The following is a 19,980-nucleotide window of genomic DNA, read 5'->3' on the forward strand; positions in this document are numbered from 1 at the left end:
TTTACGGAATTTACTGTGTACATGAGTAGATTGTTTTTTAATTGTACACTTTAACTGTAAAGGAAGTTTAAAAGAAGAGAATCAGTAACAATGGAGAAAGGGCAGGTGAAGTGACAGAGAATGCATGAAGAAACTTAAGCTCAAACTTGCATTACTGGAGTTTCCACTATGACAAAATTTAAATGTCTCTAGAAATCAGAAACGAAAAATGAACATTTCAGTCTTTTTAGTAATATGCTCTATGTTTATAGTTACATCAATAGTATAATCAATTCATGGAAAGCACTGCCACCAGTGAAAATATTTCAATAGGCTCAGAGCCTGTCTCTTGATATCTTCCTATTTAATGTTTTAAGAAATGATTTTCATATATGTTTAAGTGATACCATAATTTTGAATATAAATAAGTCAGCTCCGTGGATCCCATATCAGTTCAACCAACTTTGAGTGGAAAAATATTTTTAAAAGTAAAAATAAAAATAATACAACAATAAGGAATAACAAAAATATATACATAAAGTATAGAGACTATTTCCATTGTATTATTTATTAAAAGAAATTAAGAGAAGATTTAAAGAATATGGGAGGATGTGCATAGGTTATATGCAAATACTATGCCATTTTATATGAGGGACTTGAGCACATGTGTATTTTGGTATCTTCAGACACAAATATGGACGGACAACTGCATGTACTTCTGGTTGATAAAGCTCAGAAATTAAAAATTAGTCCAACTGTCTGAGCCACTAAAGGAAAAAGGAATTCATGATGTCATATCTTATTTGACACATAGAATTACAAATTTAATATTGGTGATAAGACTAAAAGAATAAATATATGCTGTGAACGTATTATAAGTGAGTATAAAACATAATTCAATTTTAAAATACACACAGCCTAGGCAAGAACATCAGGTAGTGATATGTTATAAATTAAGAAAAATATATGGTGAAATGTTAGGCATTTTGGAATTTATAAATTGTAGACAAATGGGAAGTTAAGACATAAAACAAAAAAAAGAAGTTCAGAGAAGGTAATTTCATGTTCTGTCATCCATTAATTTGAACATTTATTTATTTGTTTATTTATATAGTATTTTGGAGATGGAGTCTCGCTCTGTCTTGAGGCTGGAGTGCAGTGGCGCGATCTTGGCTCACTGCAACCTCCACCTCCTGGGTTCGAGTGATTTCCCTGTCTCAGCCTCCCCAGTAGCTGGGACTTCAGGTGCCTGCCACCACGCCCAGCTAATTTTTGTATTTGTGGTAGAGACAGGCTTTCACCAAGTTGGCCAGGCTGGTCTCAAACTCTCTTGACCTCAGGTGATCCACCTGCCTCGGCCTCCCAAAGTGCTGGGATTACAGGCATGAAACACTGTGCTTGGCCTTATTTGAACATTTATTTTGGTTATCTGCTTTGTTTAAGTTATTTATTCTCATTCCTTGTAGGCAGTGTCTGGGGAAGATATATAGTGGTTAGAAGGTGAATTGATGTGAATAAAATGAGAATTAAAGAACTTAAGTAGATACACTTTCCAAGGCTTTACTCTTCTCCTTAAAGTTATTAGACAACCTTTGTTTCTGTGATTTTCCTTATTTTTTGCTCCATTACTAATGCTTTTCTCTTGTTTTTAAGTTTTCAGCTGTGATACTGCTCAAATGGTATCAGTTTTATTTACCCAAGAGGTAATATTTAGTGTGAGTAGCACCTATATAAGGTGATATATCATGTACTACTTTGAAAGTATGATTTGTAATGTATAGTCAGTAAATAAACCTTCTTGTTGTCACCCATACCATTGTGCCAACAATAGTATTATTGTTAGTGCTGGTATGGAAATACACCATATGAATTCTATTAAGTTTACACTTAGGTTCATTAGAGAATACGCATTTAAAAAAAAAAGAACTATCATTTTGCAGAATTTCCTGTGGGTCTAATGTTTTGCTTTTACACTCCTGTAACATATTTTCATCATAATCTCAAAAAGTATCAGACCCTTTGATAAAAAATACTGTTTGGAGACTCTGATGAAGGTTCTAGGTATGCTTTTGGGTTTTGCTAAGCCAACTTCCTATAGTTTTTCCTTTGAAATTATGTTATAAACAACCAAAAGCAAGTAAAATAATGAAGCACTTAGACAGCTAAGATTAGATTCAGTGATTTATAGTCGATAAAGCTCCATTATGTACATCAATTTTCTTACTCCTCATAGCATGCACAGGAAGTAGGTAGCCAGGATTAAAGTGAGTTGTGCATTTTTAATTTTTTGAGCTGCAAGGAGTGATTAAATTTATTTTTAAGCATTAATTAGGATCCTTTAGAATCTAAATATTCCTCCGTCTCTTTCAATTGTGTTTGACATGTTTTCTACCTCAAGTTTTTACTAAGTTTTTAGCATTGTTAAATTTAATTTTTATAATTTTTAAATTTTATAGCTCAATAGTTGGCTAACATTGAAACCTGCTCTTTCCCTCTTTTCTTCATATCATTCTCTCTGTTTTTATTTTAAAATTTATTTTGAGAAATAAAAATATATGTATTTATTGTGTATAATATGAATGTTATTTTAATATATATATTTATATATATATATATAAATACATATATATACACACATTGTAAAATGTTTAAATGTAGCTAATTGACAAATGAATCACTTCATGTACTTACTATTTTTGGAGAGAGGATGAGAAAACTTAAAATCTACTCTGCTAACAATATTTAAGAATACAATACATTGTTATGAACTATAATCACCATGCTGTGCAATGTATCTTTTGTACTTACTTTTCCTATCTAACTGAAATGTTGTGTCCTTTGACTAACATCTCAAGCTTCATTCCCCCAATTAGTAATAAATAAATAAGAAGGCCTGGCCAACATGGTGAAATCCCATCTCTACTAAAAAGTACAAAAATTAGCTGGGCATGATGGCACACGCCTCTTAATCCCAGCTACTTGGGAGGCTGAGGCAGGAGAATCACTTGAACCCGGGAGGCAGAGGTTGTAGTGAGCCGAGATGGCACCACTACACTCCAGTCTGGATGACAGAATGAGACCCTGTCTCCAAAAAAACAAAACAAAACAAATATATATATAATATATATATTTTATATATAATATATATATTATATAATATATATAAATATATTTAATATATATTTTTTGTTTTTGTTTATATTTTTATTATATATATTTATGTATAAATATATACATATATATATTTTTAAAGAAATAACAAGGGCCCAATCTGAACAGTTTTGAGTAGAATATAAATATTTCCTCTGGAGTATTATTTCTGAAGGCATAGACATGTATTTCACCTTGCCCTATGTTTGAAATAGTTTAAATTTACCACCATTCATGGTACAATTATGAGCATTATTAAGCTTCTTAACCTTTTATTTTAACAAAATAGATTAATACATATGTAATAATATCATTTGAAGAAATTGAAGCATGTTGGGTCCATTTATGTTTCTGGACAATTAACATTGTGAACATTGATTACATTATGTAATTAAAGAGCTCTATGCAGATTATTGGATCTTACACCCTATAAATTCTTTGAGAACAGTGGTGCTAATCGACTAAAAAAATACTACATAAACAAGTCTTAAAAACTCATTCCTGTGTTTGCTGTATGGAGATAATATAGCTTCCATAATATTGAAATATCTCAGTGTCTTTCATATGAAATCCTACACTGAAGATATCTTTTAAATTCAGTGCCTTTGAAAAACATTTTGTTTTTCTAAGAAAACCACAAGTTTCGTCCCTATATTATGGAGTAACTCCTAATGTAGTATTTTATTTTCAGAATTTGGCCACCTTCCTGCACCCAATGTACATTTTGTAAATTATAGATGCACAATTTTCAAAGGTAAAATGTGTTTCGTTAAAAGGAGGGAGGATGAGCTGGGGTGATTAAGGACTTATAAGCACTTTTTAAAAATTATGCTGCCCTTACTGGCAGAGTGTGAAAAAAGAAAATATCAGAATTCTATGAATTTGGCGTCTTGTGAGTAGAAATGTGGACTACAACTTGCATATAAGCATGCCCTTTTAAACTAGCAAAAGTGCAAAAGTGTTTTTCCCATTTTTGCTTTAGATACCATACTACTTAGGTGTAAATGTGTAACCACATTAAAATAGCTCTAAGGACCTTATGGTCTGCAGGTTGGGTGGTACAACCTTTTCCAATTTGCAGTTTTCCTAAGAATGTGTTTAGACTATTCTTATAGTTTGTTATCTTATTGTATATTTTTCCTATAAACTACCTTGAATCCTTTGTGGAACCAGACATGCTATTAATTAATTGCCTAATTCTGTGCAGCTGCACTGTGCCATGCCCTCTGCCAGATGCTGGAAATACAAAGATAAACATGACATAATCCCTTTTTTCAAGTTGAAAATTGAGCCAATGTAGCTCCCATTTTGGTGACACTTTGGAATATAGCAAATTCTTCCACATTATCATATTTGATATACACATATGGGAAATTTAAAAAGTGCTTTAGGACTATGTTTACTCTTTCTAGGCACTGAACTGAAACAATTTTTTTTTTCAAAAATAGATACAATGGGAAGATTGGCTAATGTGTGAAAACTCAAATCTGAATAGATTCTGTGACAATAACTAAAATTTTGTTGATGTTGGTTTTTCTTTGCCTCTACTGTGTCATGGGCTTTTCATTTCATGAAGCAAAATGCATCCATCATTATCAAAATCTGAGACTCTGCTATGTATATATATAATGCAAGTTGGGCACTAGTTCTGCATAACTTTGAGAAGGAAGTGGCATGACCTCATGTGAAATAGAATGCCAAAAACCTAGAGGCAATGATCAGAGTAAAACTTGATACCATATTAAGAAAACTCTCAATGAGTTCATATTGTTGAATCTTTAAGAACTTAAATTATAAATACCAAAAGCAAAATAATTTAATGTCCACTTACAAAATAATAGTGAGAGAGACATATGCATATATAGATATATATGATTAAATAATTGTTTCTATTCTTATACAAAATAGAAGCTACGACTGTGTATCTGAGTGCTCTCTATGGTTTGTGGTTTATTTGGTTTTAATTTGAAATTTTATTTTAAAACAAAGCTATTTACTCTACCACTGTTTTTGCTTCACTCCTTTTTGCCTCATTGTTGAAGGAGGGAATCCTGTTCTCAGCTTCCAGGGATGGCCAAACACATGACTCCCTAACGGGAAAGATAACATTGACAGCAGTTTATTAGTCACATACACACATATCCCGTAGAAGGAAGACACCACATGCTATGCAGAAACACAGAAGGACTGCACTCAAGGACAGAATGAACAAGTGAGCAGAAGCTAGGGGAGGTGGATTTGTAGTAGTAATAGAGGATGTAGTGACACCAGATTTCCACATAAGAATGTAACTTGCTTGTTTGCATAATTTCACAGATTGGCAGGGAAGAGAAATATTAGGTTGAGGATGACATGGAATTCAGCTGGTCTGGCGGATATGAAATCTGCTCGTGATTTTTCCCCACTGGGTGGTGAGCCTTTTCTACTGGGTGTGAGACATACCTAGCAATAGCCAGAGATCTCACAGACTTTTGAGACTCTGTGAAGTCAAGAATGTCCAAACAGCACAAAAATTCTGAAGCCTTATATTACATTCGTAACACTGGGTCTGTTTTTGAAATCCTTCTATTATGAAGCATTGCTCAAGAGGCACCCCAAATAGTTAAAACAGATTCTTAAAAGGAGCAATCCCTTTCTTTCCACAGAAACCATGGACTAATATATAGGTTCAGAAATTTTTTTTAAAAAGTGTAGAAATAATGGAAAGGTGATTAGGGTCCCAGTCTAAATGTGTTTCTGTTATACCAATAATCATAATAAATCAATTAGGAATATTCATTATGGGTTGCTGCTAATCTTAAAAAACATGTCAAACATAAATATAGACAAACAATGATTTATTAAAATTCCTAGTGTTAATTTTAAAATAAAAATGAGTTGAAAATGCATTGCTAACAGAAAAAAAGGTAGCATGATAATTTGCCATTCTTTAAGTATGCTAACATATCTAATAATCTCTGATTTTAAAATTTAAAGTAAATTAGAAAGTAAAAAATGCATAGGCTTTCTAAGCATTCCTTTGTAGTAGTGAAGTTTAATAGGTATCTACGCAATCTAAATCAAGTATATAACATCATAAATGCAACATGTTAGTTAAGGCTTATGAGTGCAGTTATGAAAAAAATCAATGTATTATTTCACAGTCAATATGAATGAAAGTTAACTGAAATTACTTTAATATTTTACAGTTTCCTTCTCATTTAAGTATTATTTATATAAATTTGTAAATTATTTTTATATTAAATAAAATAAAGTCTTCTGATTTAAATAACAGATACTGTATTGGATTTTTTATATCTGAAATGTTTTGGGGGTTCCCCCCCCATGAAGATTCAGATTTCAAAGTAACAGTGGTAAAGTCAGGTACCATTTTTTGCACTCACTCTTTTTTCTCTGACATTGAGTCTCCACTTTGTTTTTCTTGATTAAATGATGTTATACAATAAACATACACTATGTATAATAGCACTAATTACAAATAGACCTAAAATGGTGTGTATGTATATATATATATATACATACATATATATATATATATATATATATATGTTGGTATTATTTATAACAGTGCTATTCATACAGAGTTATTTTCTCTTTTTTAAATTATCAAGTGAAACTCATCATTTAATATACTATATTTATCCCGGGAAAACATTTTAAAGTATTTCTCAAAAAATAATACCATTAAAATGAATATTTGCCACTACCAACTCACATTTTAACAGTCAATTTATGTCAGATGTTGGATAATCCACATAAAATTATCTCCAATCAATGGGCAAATAATAACAATTATAGATACTTTAAATTTATTTGTTTCTTCAAAATGATGTTATTAACACAGTTCTGCTGTTATTTTGCCAAGAATGCAATAATGCTGTCTTGCCCTAAGAAGACTTTCACCAAGCAGCATATTAACAAAGAATTTAAGAAGAAACCAGAGGAGATTGCAGTGCAGCATACTATTTGCCAGGGGTTTGTGTGCTGATGTTAGTTGTAATAAGGCCAAATTGGAATTAAGAAAAAAACGAAAGAAAAGTCTCCATTTGACAAACATTAGGGAAGCTGTTTCAACATCTTTTGGTTGACATTTTTGCAATGTTTACGTCCTATGAGCTCATATAATCTATAGAAACAAAATCTTGTACCTGGTTGATTTTTCTTTAAGGCAATCCCATTGAGATAAGACATTTGATTTTGAGTATTCAAGACCATCTCAGAGACAAAGCACCATTCAACATCTCCTAATGTTATTGACATATTTTATGGCTGGTACTATTTTAGAAAGTCTTCCTTCAGCAGTACCATGAATAGTAAGTAACTGACTAAACGGTGGTAACATCTGTAGGAATAAACCATACATTCTCAATAGGAATTATATTACCCACAAGAGAGAATAATTTGAGTGGCGGCATCTTGGTTATTACAATGGTGTGTGGTCCTCCAAAGCACCATATAGTACATAAACAGTGTATCTCTGGTGTGAAAGTTTCCCATGGGATGTTAGGGAAAAAAATTGCTAAAAGGGTTCCAGGGGCGAAGGAATGAAAATAGAAAAAAGTTTTTGAGAAATAATAGTATGAAACCCATTCATTTAAGGTTTGAGGCCATATACTTTGTTTACTTAGAATTAACAGATCGAGTAAAAGTCAAAACTTGGCTGAATTGGTAAATTTGCAAATGAAATAGTAATCCTAATGTGGCTGTAAATAATTTTCTTCTAGTTTCCTAGTGATGTTTTAACATTAAAAAACAAAAACTGAAAACAATTATAGTTTAAAAACTTTTGGCCAGGCAAGGAGGCTCATACCTCTAATCCCAGCAGTTTGGGAGGCTGAGGTGGGTGGATAACCTGAGGTCAGGAGTTTGAGACCAGCCTGGCAAACATGGCGAAAGCCTATCTCTATTAATAATACAAAATTAGCCGGTGTGGTGGTGGGCACCTATAATCCCAGCTTCTTGGGAGACTTAAGTAGGAGAGTCACCAGGACCTGGAAGGTGGAGGTTGTAGTGGGCCAAGATCACAGCACTGCACTCCAGCCTGGGTGACAGAGCAAGACTCCACCTCAACAACAACAAAAAAAATTAAACATATAATTATCACTGTTATTTTTATATTACTTTGGTCAGAGTAAATAAATGATAAAAAAATGAGCAAAGTTACAGGTTTTTAATGGTTTCATTAATGTATTCATTTTCAGTTTCAGGAGTAAAACATGAGGGAATTATCATCAAAATATTTTAAATTTAACTTAGTAAAAAAAGTGAAGAGTATATTAAAACATTTCTTCAAATAAACACATTTATTTTGTGTTTCTTTTATTATTGTTTTATACTTAATTTTTAAATCAAAGTGACAATATTTGCAATTTCTGGTAGTGATATTCTTCAATAACAATTATTTTTATGCAGGTTATATGCTAATAAGCAATTTAAGAAGCAAAAGTCACAAACATTACAAATAACCAATTTAACTAAATGCAACTAGATTAAAATAATATGAGGTCAATCTAATGATATGTAAAATCAATGGTTATGCACAATTACCCCAAATTTCTTTTAGAAACCTACTGTAATTAAAATAAGACTTTGCTAAATTTGTCCTCTTCAGTCAAAATCTATTATATCAAAAACTTTATGTAAGAAAACAGTAAGTTACTCTATGAGTTTTAGAATGCAAATCTGGTACCTGTTTTCACAATTTATTTTTAACATAGCGATTCAACTAGTAAATTTACTTTAAAGATATGATTCATGTTTTCATTGTATTTGAAATTTATATGCTGATATATTTTCCATGCTAGTGAATGCATTTTTTTTAGAGTGAGAATTTCAAGTTATGCCACAAAAAATAGGATAGGCAGAGAATGTTACATAGAAAATGACAAAGAATAGAAATCATACATTATACACAGAAGCTTATTTTCTCAAAAATGAGTTACTATGTCAATTTTATTGAAAAAACAAATGAATCTAAAGAAGATTTAGTCAATTTTAAGTAATCATTCTTTTTTTTTTTTTTTTTTTTTTTTTTTTTTGAGACAGAGTTTTGCTCTTGTTACCCAGGCTGGAGTACAGTGGTGCGATCTTGGCTCACCGCACCCTCTGCCTCCTGGGTTCAGGCAATTCTCCTGCCTCAGCCTCCTGAGTAGCTGGAATTACAGGCATGTGCCACCATGCCCAGCTAATTTTTTGTATTTTTAGTAGAGATGGGGTTTCACCATGTTGACCAGGACGGTCTCAATCTCTCGACTCCGTGATCCACCCACCTCGGCCTCCCAAAGTGCTGGGATTACAGGTGTGAGCCACCGCGCCCGGCTTAAGTAATCATTCTAATAGGAAACAAACACATTGAAACAGAAAACCAGATTTCAGAACACACACACATATGTGCATTTACATACATGTATGTGTGCATACTTATATTATACAAATCAGCTAGTAGGCAGAAGCTCATCCTAGGCTTCATTGTAGCTATGTTAAAGGGAAAGGCTTTGGGCAATGCAAAATATTCTAGGAAAAGTATACCTTACTGTGATTTAGTTATGAACTTCAGCTTGAAATAGTTGGCAACTGAGTATGTGTTGTACTTTTCAGATAAACCCATGTACCAAGCTCTATTTAAAAATAGAAATAAATGACTGTAATAGAGATGAGTGTCCAAGAAGAACAGGAACCTAGCCTGCTAGCCTAGCTGCAGGGACACAGATACGGACTGAATGGCATTAAAATTAAAACTGAACTTGACTTCTAGCCATAAATCTCAATGCTACCTTCAAAGTGATGCTCTGAGTTTTCAAATATAATTACAAAATTTAAATTTGTTTTCTGCTGTGTATTCACAATATTCTAAAACTCTGGAACATCATGGTCTCAGATTTAACTCTAGTTACCTACTTTTTTGTATATCTTTAATAAGCTGGCATTTGAAAAAAGATGGATGGAATTTGGTGGGGACAGTGGCAATTTTTAAGTGAGAAGAGGTTCTTGTGGGTACGTTAGTTATCAATACTTTCCTTCAGAGTGTCCCATATGGAATTACCTCTTGAATTGTGAGTTCAACTTCCGGAATAAACCCTGTGATGAGAGAGATGTTGAATTATGAATTGTTCTGAGCAGAATAATTCCTAACTCTAAAATTCAGTCTAAGATAAAACTCAATTTAAGAAATTTCCATTTATAAAAGGTTAGTTTGGGTCATCTTACATTCTGATGGAGAGGATAGAAAATAAGTTCTCAGAATATGTACAGACTTCAGCAATAGGAGTTATACATTGTTTAATAAAAAGTCATTGAATATTATGCTATTTAAAGTACATTAGGTTTTCATACATTCTTAAATCTCTTACAACCTATTGTAAAACTAGTCCTTAACTGAATATATACATAAATATGTCTGAATTTTCCCCTTCTCTTTTCATTTCTTGACTTCCAGCAGTTCTCCTTAAAATGTGAATGAATTAATTACATGTCTAATATTAATTGCAGGTTATAAACACTTATTTTAACAACAACCACAAATAGAGGTTAAATATACTGTGCTCTTTAATTCTAATCATAGACATAAATGCCTCCCAACATATACCTACTTTGAGGCAAGAAATCTGTTAATTATATAGCTTCAAACATGAATGATTCAAGTCCAAATATGTTATAGAAACAGGCATGATCAGAATCTGTGAATTTAAAATTTAGGTTTTTTAATCCTATTTTAAAAATTACCTAGAATATACCAGCTAGTACACTATTTATATCATCTTCATTTACATGTTACAAAAGAGAGAGATGTCCTCATTGTTAGGTATACAATGTAATTAATTTATTGTATGAATGTGGAAACTTCATAAAGTAAAATTGTGTGTTATCAATACTTACTACTGCAACAACCAGCATAAAACAGAATTTTTCTGGGAAAACAGGCATGCATGGTCACCCTATTCACATTTTGTTTTGTTTTGTTTTTGTTTTTTTGAGCTGGAGTCTCACTGTGTTGCCCAGGCTGAAGTGCAGTGGCATGATCTCTGCTCACTGCAACCTCTGCCTCCAAAGTAGTTGGGATTACAGGCATATGCCACCACACCTGGCTAATTTTTGTATTTTTAGTAGAGACAGGGTTTCACTATGTTGGTCAGGCTGGTCTCGAACTCCTGACCTCATGATCTGCCCACGTCAGCCTCCCAAGGTGTTGGGATTACAGGCATGAGCCACCATGCCCACCCACCTACTCACATTTTAAGTCAGCCAGATTTTCTGATGTAGTCAATCAGAAAAGACATTTTGTAAAAGGAAACTGGATAGCTCACAGAATCCCTGAAAGGACCAGAGAAAACTAAGTTGGGTAGATGGACAGGAAACAAAAATGGCACTTCAATCAGAATTGGCTGAAATTATGCCATAGCATCTATCTGCTGAAAATGATGCTGCGGTAGATGGACAGGAAACAAAAATGGCACTTCAATCAGAATTGGCTGAAATTATGCCATAGCATCTATCTGCTGAAAATGATGCTGCTAATGCTTTAACCTGTGGGAAACCAGATTGCAACATCGCCCGGTCGGTCCTGGACCCTGAGAGCAAGTATACTGAAAATCATTGCCACTACTATGCTGGAAACTCCACATTCCTCCCATTGCTACCTCAACTTGAGGTGTCCTTCTATTCCTCATCCCTACTGTCACCAGTTCTCATTTCAAAATTCAAATATGTGAGTTCAGTTGGCCAAGCCAAGACATTTGATTTGCCCTAGCCACCATGGGATCTGGAAAAATGACAAATATTTTAATCTTTTATAATAGTATATACGGTTTAGCTTCAAAGGAGTCTTAAAAGATGAGAAATTGATCAATATTAGGAATGAGGTAATGTTGCTTCATATGAAAAGTGTACATCAAACTATGATTTCCTGAGTTTCACACCAAAGCCTATTGTATTTTCACTGTTCCAGGAAACTGCTCATGTGTGATAATGCTTTTTCACAACCTAATAATTGCCATAAATGTAAGAACTGCTAATTTTCAACTAATTAGGAAATACATATTTTCTACTTTAATAAATAATACTTAGTAATTATACAATACAAATAATTTTTTGAATGAATGTGGAAACTTTACAAAGTAAAATTGTGTGTTATCAGTATTTACTGTCACAGTAGCCAGCATAAACTAAAACTTTTCTGGGGAAACAGGCATGCAGTCACCCTAATCACATTATCCTTTGTACTTGAAGAATTCAAAATGTTCCCAAGATTCCCATTTTTCATGATATTAATATAAAAATTAATTAGTAGTATACAGTGCTTTTACAGAAATCTTTAAAATGATGATGTTGACCCTTTTTATTAGCTAATTACATACATGTCACTTACATGATATGATTTAATGGCCATAACTAAAAGGTATCCACCTCTCTTAAATATATGTCTCGACCTGGTCTGCAATAGTGCATGCAATTCTACCTTTAGAGGTTTATTCTAGTTTTGCATTTTACATTTTTGCACACAGTAGGCATTATATGATATATAATGCTTGTGTTGTATATGAGTGTATCTTGTCCACATGTGTGTGCCTGTGTCTGTGTAATAAATAAATAAATAAATAAATGATTTTTAACATATTTCTTTCTTGGAAAGTGATGAAACAGAATATGGGTATAATATATTTTTAAATTAATCACTGATCATCTCTATCACATGAACCCTCTCAAAGAAACACATCAAATTTTGGCTTGAAATAAGTCCCAAGAAAGATGCAGTAATAAATACAACAAATATAATAATGTAATCAATGGGATAGAATGAGAAATAGAGAAAAGTCTTTAATGGAAGAAAAATAAGACAATTTAGCCCCTTTAAAATTGTGTCACAGCTCTGAAAGTATTAACAGAATAACAAATAATATTTTTATGTTTATACATTTTATAAATCCAATCAGTAACCTATAGTTAACCTGACTGGGTCTTTAGAGTCATGATTTTTAATTACTTATATTCACAACAGTTAATTTTATAATCCACTTCCTTTTGCAAAAACAAGAATACATTCCTATCATTAGTATCATTATAAATTATTAGTTGTTGACCAGGTGCATTGTACTGTAGTAACTCTTTGGGATATATAAAACGTGTATCTCATTTTCCTAGATTAAAAATTATAAATATATGCATGATAATAAATGATAAAATATATGAAGTGCATATTATGCATAGAACCCATGAAACCTAAAATCTACCTATATAATTCATAGATCGTATCACTTTCCCAAACCTCTGGTTTGTGAATTTACTTTGCCTCCAAGCCTTTTTACCCTTGTGATCTGTTCCACAAAGTTTATCACTAGCTCACATATTACCTTATTTGACTACTGGAGTGTACATCATATCATATTTTGTGCCTGGTACTCTGCTAGGTGTTAGACATTAAAAGACAAAAATCTGATCCCTCTTATCAAGAATGTTATGCTTTATCCCTCTCATCAAGAATGTTATGCAAAATCAAATAAGTTATTTTTTAAACAAACAAAAAAAAACATGAAATTTAGTAGTTTTTCTGTTGAATACCTTAAGGTGAAATGCAGTGAGATGCATAGGTGACTTTTTCTGGAAATGATCCACAGAAATGATATTAAACAAAAACATGTCTTAAAAATTGAGGAAAGATAAAAATAATGTACTCAATAAATAATGAGAAATTGAACTGTGTTTGCTTAAGTAAATGGATAAGCATTGGCTTCACCTTAATGGTACTGAACAGACTTGAAAATATATTAGCAGGGTTTGGTGGCATGCCTGTAATTCCAGCACTTTGGGAGACCAAGGAGGGCCGATCACCTGAGGTCAGGACCAGACTGGCCAATGTGGTAAAACCCCATCTGCACAAAAATACAAAATTTAACTGGCTACAATGGTGGATGCCTGTAATCCCAGCTACTCAGGAGGCTGAGGCAGCAGAATCACTTAAACAAGAGAGGTGCCCAGGAGGTGGAGGTTTTAGTGAGTGGAGATCACACCATTGTTCTCCAGCCAGGATGACAGGGCAAGACTCCATCTCAAGAAACAAACAAACAAAACAAAACCAGAAAATATTTTAAGTAATACTAACATTGGCAGAGGTTTAGGGAAATGACAAATCTCATTTATTGCAGATGGAGTGTAAATTGCCAAAAATTTTGGGAAGGCAATTTGTCAATTTATATAAAATGCGTTAATATTTTTTGTAGACTTTGACATAGTAATTTACTGTGGATATTTGTCCCCTCCAAAAGTCATGTTGAAATTTTATCTGCAGTGAGGCAGTACTGAAAGGTGGGGCCTTTAAGAGATGACTGGGTCATGAGGTCTCTGCCCTCATGAATGAGTTAATCCATTCATGGATTAATGGATTATCTCAGGAATGGGACTAGTGGCTTAATAAGAAGGTGACTTGAGCTAGCACATCAGTTCCCTGGACATGGTATACCTACATTGCCTCAGAAGTCTTCACAGTTCCTGCCAGCAAGAAGGCCCTCACAAGATGCATCCCCCTTGACCATGAACTCCTCAGCCTCCATAACAGTAGGAAATAAATTTATTTTATTTATATATTACTCGGTTTTAGGTATTCTATTATATACAATACAAAACGGACTAAGAATTCTAATTCCAGGAACCTAAAATAAGAAAATGAATAATTATGTTAACAGTTATTTCTGTTTAAGGTGGTTCTCTGCTTAATTATTTATGAGAGTAAAAATTATAGAAAGAACTGAATATCCAGTGGTAAAATAAGTTCCATGAATTATTTTGTGTCATACAAGGAATTAAGTCTCAAATAGTAGATGTTTAGTAACATTAAAATTTTTCACAAATAAATCTTAAGTACAAAAAACATGTTAAAAAGTATATATTTTTGGGGGCCGGGCGCGGTGGCTCAAGCCTGTAATCCCAGCACTTTGGGAGGCCGAGGCTGGTGGATCACGAGGTCGAGAGATCGAGGCCATCCTGGTCAACATGGTGAAACCCCGTCTGTACTAAAAATACAAAACGTTAGCTGGGCATGGTGGCTCGTGCCTGTAATCCCAGCTACTCAGGAGGCTGAGGCAGGAGAATTGCCTGAACCCAGGAGGCGGAGGTTGCGGTGAGCCGAGATCGTGCCATTGCACTCCAGCCTGGGTAACGAGCAAAACTCCGTCTCAAAAAAAAAAAAAAAAAAAAAAATTATATATTTTTTATAGTAGTAATATCTGTGATTTCAATGTTCTTCTTTGTTGTTTTCTGTGTGCTCTAAAACCTAGAGAAGTAATATGTATTTCATTATCTTACAATATAATCCATACTTTTTATCCACACAATATAATCCAAACACAGACTTTTTCTTCTGTGTTTCATTATCTGCAAGGTCTTGTGAACATATAGAAAGGCATAGAACAAGTGCTCAACAAGTATATACTTAAGCACCAATTAATATAATAAGCAAATATATATCCTTCTCATATACCTGTAGTATATGTAGTATTAGCGTGATATATAGCTAAGGTTATTACCCTTACTGGCAAAACTTTGGTTTCCTTTTTCATGTTAAATAACAAAAATAACAAATTAGAATTTCTAAACATATAAAATTATATTTTGATCAATATTCTTTCCAATAAGTCCAATATGAGATTCGTTACAAAGATTAGACTATATGAGAAACTCAGTTTTACTCCAAATAGCCAAACCTATGGCCCAAAGTAACAAAAAATGTTATAAACATAGGACAGTGATACTTTAAGCTACAAGGTAAAACTGTACATGTATTTTGATGTGTTCTATTGAGGTTGCCATTTCTTTGATGAGAAATAAAAGTTGCTAAGTTTTAAAAAGCAATATACTGTAAAAGAAATGTAAAAATATTGTATTTGATTTGCCTTTAGACATTATGTAATACGATAATTATCTTAGCACCTAATTCCTAGAATATTATTTATAATATACAAAAACAAGATAGGAAAATTTTTGAGAGAGTCTTACATTCTAAGCATATTTGTTTATAGGTACAATTGTATTATATCCCTGTCTTATAGTTTACAATTATTATCTCAAGAAGAAAAAAATCTCAATAACCCCTTTATCTTGTAAAATGTAGGAAAGAACAGTAGTAGATTAAACTCAGGACCAGTGAATTCTCTTTTTTTTTTTTTTTTTTTTTTTTTTTTTTTTTTTTTTTGAGACGGAGTTTCACTCTTGTTACCCAGGCTGGAGTGCAATGGCGCGATCTCAGCTCACCGCAACCTCCGCCTCCTGGGCTCAGGCAATTCTCCTGCCTCAGCCTCCTAAGTAGCTGGGATTACAGGCATGCACCACCACGCCCAGCTAGTTTTTTGTATTTTTAGTAGAGACGGGGTTTCACCATGTTGACCAGGATGGTCTCGATCTTTCGACCTCGTGATCCACCCGCCTCGGCCTCCCAAAGTGCTGGAATTACAGGCTTGAGCCACCGCGCCCGGCCCAGTGAATTCTCTTCTATAGTAGTTGTACTATTCACTATTTGTTTCAAATTATAGTAAATATTAAAAATGGTAACAATTATCCTGAGTCCAAATGTGAAGTCTAAGGGAGGCAAGAGATACTAGGTCTGTTGTAAAATTATTTTTAAAGTGTTTTGAATTCAAAAAAAAAGAACGTGAAGGGACCAAAAAAATTACAAACTCTAATATATACTAGTAAGGAAACTGATCCACAGAAAGCTTAACTAGGGTCATAAATGGCGTTATACTAAGAACAAAGAGAGACTTAGTAAATTAAAAGCTTAGCTCAAGAGTCTGTAGCTTTGTTATCATAACAAAATCAACAGATGATGTTTAATCTTGGTAAATTTCTCAATGTCATTCAGTCTCAGTTTTCACATCTATAAAATAGGATCAAATTCACTATTACCAACCAGTTATCTATAGTTACTTCTGGAATAAAAAGTATTGTGGATAAGGGAAGAGTAAACATAGACTACCTATATATAATTTTGTATTTGTTAAATGAAAGTATTACTTTTACAGTTAAAAATTAGAACAGTAATTTTTAAAGTTATTGTGAGGATTAAATAAAATTAATAAAAAATGTTATTAATTCTATTTCATTTTTAAAATGTAGTGCACATATGGAAATATCTGGAAATCTGATGCCATTTGGGAAAAAAAAGATAATTAACTGACAACTTTCATCTTAATCTGAAAAATTCTTTACTGAACAGCAAACATACACCTTTTCGTGTTTGAGAGCAGAACTTGTTTGATGAAGAACAAAAACGTGTGAACATTTAATGACACAATTGAAATCTTTCTGGGCACAGCCAGGAAATTAAACTACAGCTCTGAGCAAATATTATCAATCATCATCATCATCATCATCTGGAATGTCCTTTATCTTTAGCTACTGAGATTATCTGTTAAGAGAGGCAAAGCAACTGAAGGAGTTCACTTGAGCTCAAATAGATAGTGTAGAGCCCTTCTGAGAAGAATTAATGCCTAAGAAATATTCACCTAAGGTATTAGAAATGTTCAGATAACATATAAATCCCATATATTTTTATTCTTCACCAACAAATTTACTGTTGAACTGGAATAATTAAGCTTTGAAGTTTGTATGGTTTTCTAGACCATTTTATGTCTCTAAAATATATTTATTATGAAAATAGTTTTAAATTATGATAGCTATTATAGAGGGTACATTTCAATAGACTTACATGTGTACCTCTATATTTTGCTTGGAAGTTTGTATTGGAAGTCTTCATATGGGAGGTATAATCTTAATCTTTTTCTCTCAGGTTTAGTTGCTCATCTGGGGACTACCACACTTTTTTCTTAGAGTGCAGAGATAAAAAAAATTATTTGAAAATGATAGAATTAGAAAAATTTTGTAAGATATCTGAATAGGAGTATCCTGACTGTAAATTTTCTATTGTGATTGGTGTAGTAAGAGGAAAGAAAAAATAGGGGATGAGAGAAAGATACGAGTTTAAAGGGTAAAGAGGAGAATGAAATATGAATATAAACTGTAGTTTAAATTCATTTAAATCAACTTAAATACGTTATTGGAGTCTCCTCATAAAGATAATATTCTGTAAGTTGAAAAAAAAACAGGTAACCTTTTAAGGTTAAAAGTGCAGAATTTAGATTATTCTTTCTTTCTAAACAGCCAGCATTTTTCTGTTTTCCTTCAGAGTCTTGCTTACCCCTATCAATCACAAACACTATAAGGCTGACTTCCTTTCTCAGGATAGTTTCTTGGAACAAGATGTTTTAGACCTGAGTCCTATTTAAGAAGAAACAGAAAAATTATTTCTTTCAGTTCAACTCCTCCACATCTGCAGTTCAAAACTGCATAGCATTTCTTTAGTATAATGGTTTCAAATTGATTAAAGTCTTTTTTTCACTCTAAATACTGTAATGGGTCAAATTAAGTAAGAACGGAGTTATTTCAGAAGTGTACCAGGAGTCTAAAAATGATCTTTCTAGTGTGCACACATGCACACACACGAACACACACATGCATGCACATACACACACAAACTGAGCTGTCTTCATCCGCACCTCCCTCCACTGAATTTCACCAGAGGACTACAACAAAAATATTTTGTCATAGGAAAACATTATATGTAGATAGGAAATTTCCCCACCCACCTAGAAATTAGCTACTGATTCAGAAAAAAAAAAAAAAAATCTTGTAAACATCTCTACACCTTCCCTAACCTTGGAAATTTTCCCAACCCCAGTCCTTTCCCCCAAATTTTTACCCACCATCCTTCTCAAAATGCACACTTCCTTGAACATTTGCTCTTTTGCACAAAATTATTAGGCTTGTAGCAGCTGTCCAGCTTACAAAAGATCTAATTAAAAAGGCAAGTGGTGTAAACATATCCTCTCTGCTTTGAGTGCGGAAAGGACCAAACAGTCATTCTATTTAAAAGACCTAAAAATTTCAAATCCTAAAATGATCTATAAATATTTTGAAACGTATTGATGGAAAAAGTGTCGACTCTGAAAGGAAAAGTCAGCAAAACAGACTTCACAGAAGCAGTATATTCACGTTTTCTTCCCTCCCAGAAGGTGATATTACTGGATTTTTATAAGCTCCAAGTTTGGAATCTGGTGTTTCCTTCACTGGAAAAAGCCTGAGCTTCGTGTTTCCCCAGCATCAGAGACCCAACAAGCATCTGCCCGAAGAGGATCTGCTGGCTACCTGCAGATAGCGTTCGCGCTGAGCTTTAGAGACCAGAGATTTCTATCTCTTCCTTTCAAAATGCAACTGGTTATTTACTTGTAAACATTTAAATTAGTCCAAACTGATGTGGAAACTTTGTCAGTGGTGTGTGTGTGTGTGCGCGCGCGTGTATGTGCGTGCGTGCATATAGTGTGCGCGCGCCTGCCTGCCAGTGGGTTTTTAACAGCACTCACAAATCATCTTGGGATTTTTCCCTGCCCCCTCCCTTCTTTTCCGGTTCTCAGTTAAAGCTTTGGGACTGGAATCAAAGACTTAAGCATGCATTGTGTTTTCACCCTGCAGAGTTAAATAATATTCAAGAAATATCATCAAAGAACCTAACTCTCAAAGATCAAATTGACTACATTTCTGCAAGTTTTAAAAAGTATATGCCTAATTTATATACCTTACAACAAAAAATTCACACTCATTTATGATATTATGTAATATATATGTTCCAAAAGCCACTTTTAACATACCAAAAAAAGAAGGTTTCAGATACATCAAATAGCATAAAACACTGTGCCGCAGAGAAGGAAGAAATGCATTTAAAGCACCGACGAAAATGGCGTGCAGTATAATTACCTCAAATTGCTGTTCGCTTGACACCCTGACACTAATTTTATTCAAGCCATTGGGAAA

Source organism: Saimiri boliviensis, chromosome 16 (assembly GCF_048565385.1).
Source record: "Saimiri boliviensis isolate mSaiBol1 chromosome 16, mSaiBol1.pri, whole genome shotgun sequence".
NCBI classification, from domain to species: Eukaryota; Metazoa; Chordata; class Mammalia; order Primates; family Cebidae; genus Saimiri; species Saimiri boliviensis.